Genomic DNA, 6,664 nt, shown 5'->3' with positions numbered 1-6,664 from the left:
CATGGGATGGCTGTGGCATCGCCGGCTCGCCCATGTTGGCATGAAAAATCTTCAAAATCTCTTAAACGGCAATCACATCCTTGGACTAACAAATGTATCTTTTAAGAAAGATCGTGTGTGCAGTGCATGCATAGCTGGGAAACAACATCAATCAAAACATCTACCCAAGAACATTGTATCCACTTCGAGGCCGTTAGAGCTCCTTCATGTGGATCTGTTTGGGCCTCCTTCATGGGCAAGTCTTGGAGGGAAAAAGTATGGCCTAGTCATTGTTGATGATTACTCAAGATATACATGGGTGTTCTTTCTCAAGTCCAAGGACGAGACGAAGATCACCTTCATTGATTTTGCCAAACAATCCCAGCGGAAGTTTGACAAGGACATCAAGGCAGTAAGAAGTGATAATGGCTCTGAGTTCAAGAACTACACCCTAGAAGAATTTCTTAGTGATGAGGGAATTGAACATCAGTACTCCGCACCTTACACCCCTCAACAAAATGGTGTGGCACAGAGGAAGAACCGGACACTTGTGGAAATGGCAAGGTCCATGTTAGACGAATACAAGTCACCACATAGTTTTTGGGCTGAGGCCATCAACACAGCATGTCATGCATCAAACCGGCTCTTCCTTCGATCAATATTGGAGAAGACTCCATATGAGCTCCTAACTGGGAACAAGCCCAATGTTAAGTACTTTCGTGTGTTTGGATGCAAGTGTTTCATCCTCAACAAACGGGAACGGTTAGGAAAATTTCAATCCAAAACAACTGAAGGGATTTTTGTTGGCTATGGGTCAAACTCTCACGCCTACAGAGTCTACAAAAAATCCACTGGATGTGTTATAGAAACCTGTGACGTGACGTTTGATGAATTTAACCGCTCCCATGGGGGGCAAGTTGATCTAAATGATGCAGGTGAAGAAGACTCCCCACAAGATATCTTAAACATGGGTGTAGGTGCACTTCTTCCCATGGAACAAAGACCTCATGATGATGATGAAGATGATGAGAGTATTTCTCATCCTCAAGACAGTTCACTGCTCGTACCTCCACAAGATACTAGCACACACATCATGCCAGTTGTTGAGGATCAAGTGGGAGAACATGTCTCTCACCCTGATCACACTCAAGAACAAGTTGATCTTCAAGATGTAGACCAAAGTATGGGTATGTTTGATGATGAACCTCAACAAGTGCAACGCGAAGAGGAATGTCTTCCTCCACACATAAATGATCCATATGTTGAGGACGTTGATGATGGAAACGAAGTCGAACCTCGTGAAACCTTGACCTCCATCATGCCACGTGTGGCCGGTCGTGTTGATATTGATCAAATCTTCACCGGCGTGTCGGAAGGTAGAGTGACTCGTAAACAATTAACAAACTTTTGTGCTCACTTTCCGTTTGTCTCTAGTACTGTGCCACATAGGGTTCAGGATGCATCGTGTGACAATGACTAGCTCCTTGCTATGCAAGAGGAGCTAAACAGTTTTACACGCAATGAAGTATGGTCATTGGTAGAACGACCAACTAAGGAACATAATGTCATTGGAACTAAATGGATTTTCAAGAACAAGGAAGATGAGAATGGGACTGTCCTACGCAACAAGGCAAGGTTAGTAGCACATGGGACTCCCAAGTTGAAGGTTTGGACTTTGGTGAAACTTTCGCCCCTGTTGCTCGTCTTGAGTCCATTCGCATTTTATTGGCCTATGCTGCTTTCAATGGTTTTACTTTGCATCAAATGGATGTGAAAAGTGCTTTTCTTAACGGTCCTCTACAAGAAGAGGTATATGTATCACAACCACCTGGGTTTGTTGACCCTCACCACAAAGACCATGTATATAAACTTCACAAGGCTCTGTATGGCCTCAAACAAGCACCCCGTGCTTGGTGCTATTATCTTAAGAAGTTCGTACTCGATGATGGCTTTGTGGTGGGGGTGATCGATCCCACTCTTTTTACTAAGAGGGAAAATGGTGATTTGATCGTATGCCAAATCTATGTAGATGACATCATTTTTGGTTCTCCTAACATCCATTTATGCAAGAAGTTTGCGGCCTCCATGACCAAGACCTTTGAGATGTCACTCAACACGGACTTGAAGTTCTTTCTTGGTTTTCAAATACAACAATTTCAAGAAGGGATTTTCTTGTCTCAAACTAAGTACCTCAAGGACATTCTTGAAAAATTTGATATGACAAATGCTAAACCAATGAAGACACCCATGGCCACCGATGTAGTTCTAAATGAAGACACAAACGGTATTCCTTTTGACCCATCTACTTACCGCTCCATGATTGGTTCGCTACTTTATCTTTGCGCATCTAGACCGGACATCATGTTAAGTGTAGGCATATGTGCTAGATTTCAAGCTTCCCCTAGGGAAAGGCATCACACGGCGGTTAAGCATATTCTTAGATACCTTGTTCACACCCCAAAGTTAGGCTTATGGTATCCTAAGGATGCTAAGTTTGATCTTATTGGGTATTCCGATGCGGATTGGGCCGGTGATAAATTGGGACGGAAATCGACTTTCGGTGCATGTCAGTTTCTTGGACGCTCCTTGGTAAGTTGGTCCTCGAAAAAGCAGAACTGTGTTTCTCTCTCCACGGCCGAGGCCGAATATATTGCAGTCGCAAGCTGTGCAACCCAACTGCTATGGATGAGGCAAACACTAAAGGATTATGGTATCACGTATCGACACGTTCCTCTTCTTTGTGATAATGAAAGTGCCATAAAGATCTCCGAGAACCCCATTGATCACCCTCGCACAAAACATATTGATATTAGGTATCATTTCTTGAGAGACCATGTGCAAAAGGGTGACATTGATATTACCCATGTGGGTACCGACATGCAGTTAGCCGACATTTTCACCAAGCCACTTAGCGTAGCTAGGTTCTGTCAACTTAGGCGTGAACTTGGTATCTTGGAGGTTGACAACATATCTTGAAACCTTGCACACATACACACACTCACATTATGTTTGTGTCTTGTTGTGGGCATGCATTTAGGGGGAGTGAGTCTTAATTTTCTGTTTTTAAGCTTACAAAGTACGCATAAATCAATTTCTGTCTCCAAGTAGTATATGTTATGCTTGTAGGCAACTATGTTCGTACTTTTTCTGAGAAACCATGCAAGTCATCATCTAATCATCAAACAAAATCCAGCATCAGCCTCTGCCTCCTCCTCTTTCTCGGACGTCCGACATGTCTCGGACGTCCGGCGGGAAATCTCCTTCCGGTCGTCCGACCAGTGTCGGTCGTCCGACGCCACAATCACCTCCGGACGTCCGACGCTTGTCGGACGTCCGATGCCTCGGGCCTATCAAACATAAAGTAAAGTTTTGACTCCCCCACCACCTATCAATCACACTCCACGACTAGTCGAATCCTCGGGTGCCGACCATACCAACAACAATCTAGGGGGAGTTTTGTTTGCAATTATCTTTTCGATTTGAGCATGGAACTGGGCATTCCAATTACCGGCCCCTTTCTCATGAATGATAGTGAATAAACACGTATCGAGGATAACACGCCTAGCATGGAAGATACCGATCGCCCCTTGTCACCAGATGAGCGGTTCGGGCATGCAAAACAGATAATTACTTGAAGGTTTAGAGAGTGGCACATGCAAATTTACTTGGAACGACAGGTAGATACCGCATATAGGTAGGTATGGTGGACTCATATGGAACAACTTTTGGTTTATGGAAGTGGATGCACAAGCATTATTCCCGCTTAGTACAAGTGAAGGCTAGCAAAAGACTGGGAAGCGACCAACTAGAGAGCGACAACAGTTATCAATATGCATTGAAATTAACCAACATTGAGTGCAAGCATGAGTAGGACATAAATCACCATAAACATAAAATCATAGAGGTTATGTTCATTTTGTTTCAACTACATGCGTAAACATGTGCCAAGTTAAGCCACTTGAATCATTCAAAGGAGGATACCATCCTATCATACTACATCATAATCATCTTGAAATTCATGTTGGCAATCAAGACAAACCATTATAAGCTCCTAGCTAATTAAGCATGGCATCAGAAACTATGATCTCTAAGTTGTCATTGCAAACATGTTTCTCTCATAACAAAGCTGAATTAGGAATGATGAGCTAGTCATATTTACAAAAACAAAATAGATCGAGTTCATACCATCTTTTCCAGGCTCAGTCACTTCATCATATATCGTCATTATTGCCTTTCACTTGCACGATCGAATGATGTGAACAATAATAAGAGTGTTCGTGCATTGGACTACGCTGGAATCTGCAAGCAAACACAAAGGAGAAGACAAAGTAATATGGATCTTTGACAGATAAACAGATATGCATGCAAAAGGCACTAAACATTGTAACCATGGTCTTCTACCTTGACCCAAAGAAAACGAAAACTATTTACATAGGAAAGCTCCCAACAAAAAAAATTAGAACGGGAAATCTTTTTGGGTTTTCTCAATATCAACAAACACACGAGAAGAAAGCGAGAAAAAGAAATAAACTAGCATGGATGATACAGTGTCAAGGTGTGAACATGGACTAACAAAGTGAAAGCGTGAGCATGAATATAAATTCGGTGAGAAACACGTACTCCCCCAAGCTTAGGCTTTTGGCCTAAGTTGGTGTACTCCCAAGGAGGGAAATAATCGTCTCCAGGGTACTCCGGAGTGTACTGAGGGTGCCACTGCTGGGTGAGCTCCTCTGGCTCCCACTGATAAACTGGCGTCTGGTACTCGACTGGTAGCTCGGGCACGGGCGCCTGTGGTGGCGCTATGCCCCAATATGCGTAGATGTCTGAGGGCATAACAATGTACGTGCCTAGATGAAGATTGAACAAAGAAGGAGCAGGCAAGGTAATAGTCTCACGAGTACCCTGACTAAATACCAAGTTATAAATCATCCTCTTATTTATATCTTTACCAAGCAAGTCATGGCGAACCATGCTATCATAATCTAGATATCTCTTAGGAAGAATCATCTCTTGTTCCTCGTGCAGTATAATAGGTATCTCAAAATGTCTAGCAAGACGGGTAGCATAGATACCTCCATAAACATCACCTTTAGTACGGTTCGTGTTCAACCATTGATCCACTATAGCGCCCAAGCTATAAGTTTTATCATTATAAAGAGCTTCGCGCAAGACCGCAAGATCTGGGGAGCTGAGGGCTCCAGCTTTCCCACGGCCAATCAAACATTTTCCCACGAATAGAGAGAAATACTGAAGCACGGGAAAATGTATGCTAGCAACTCTAGCGCAAGATACTCCTCTCTCCTCTCCTACAACAATAATATCAATGAAAGCCTCCAAGTCCCGTGGATGAGGTTCATGAATATCCCCAACATAAGGTAATTTGCAGACATTGCAAAAATCCTGAAGTGACATGCGCTGGGGATATCATATAACTTGAACTCAACCATAGGAGGGTTCTTCCTTGGATAGAAATTAAAGCTTTGCACAAAAATATTAGTGAGGAGGAGGTATTGTGGACACTTATCTTCAACAAATGCGGTAAGGCATGCGTTCTCCACCAAGTAATAAAAATCCTCATAAAGTCCGGCGGCACGTAAGAACACATCGCTTGGCCACTCGCACGCTCGAACTTCTGCAACTCGGGGGACCGGATACTTGGGTTTCTTCTCATTTTCATCATCCTTGAGGTCACGGCTTGAAGAGCCTCTTAGGAACCTCCTGAGCTTTTACTTTTTCTTTCTCTAAAAATTTCTGAAATTTTTAGTGGCTCAATGGAAAAGTGAACAAGGCTCAACAAAACTCATAGCCACCACTCCTTCAAGTTCCTAGAGGCCATATCATGCATCAAAACTACTTGGGACCAGCTAAAATTAGCATGCAAAGCTCAAGAACAGGGTCACCAAGGCAGCAAAAATACGCAACAAACAAGGCACTAGAGCAGAAACTAATTGGACCAATGGAGGAGTCACATACCAATGAACAATTCCCCCAAAACAGTCTCGTGAATGGGGCTTTGCACAAGGAGATCGAAAATCGCAGCAAGAAGAGCAAGAACACGGGTTTGAGCTATGGAATGATTTTTTTGGAGGTAGGAGAAGGAGATGGGAGCTAGAATAAGTGGAGGGGGGCACGTGGGGCCCACAAGCCTGGTAGGCGCGGCCAGGGGGGTGCCCGCACCTCCTGGGCTTGTGGCCCACTGGTGTGTCCCCCTGACTAGCTCTTTGTCTTAGAATTTTTCAAAAATTCCACAAAAAATCATACTTGATTTTCAGGGCATTTGAAGAACTTTTATTTTCGGGACACTTTTCTAAGGGACGCAAGAAGCAGAAAACAGGAAAAACTAAAGCTAAATTTATCATTTTTCTTCTAAGCAACTGAAGGTAAAGGTTTGGAACGGAGGATTGTGACTCCTATATTCATCCATCTCATGGTCATCAAAAGAAATCTGTCAATCAGGTTGATCAAGTCTCCTTGACAAACTTTTTTGAATCGCATAAAACCGGAGGATTTCCGAATAGTCACTAGGTTACCTCAATGGGGATGTGCATATCCCCAACAAGCAAATCATACTTCATCTTAACAGTAGGTATAGGGCATTCAAAGCTCACAATAAGAATCGATGAAGATTTTTCAATATCATTGATGCAATGTACTCGATATTGTTTCTTTGGAAAGTGCACCGTAT

This window comes from Hordeum vulgare, chromosome 7H, assembly GCF_904849725.1.
Source record: "Hordeum vulgare subsp. vulgare chromosome 7H, MorexV3_pseudomolecules_assembly, whole genome shotgun sequence".
Lineage (NCBI taxonomy): Eukaryota > Viridiplantae > Streptophyta > Magnoliopsida > Poales > Poaceae > Hordeum > Hordeum vulgare.
This window is presented reverse-complemented; position numbering follows the sequence as displayed.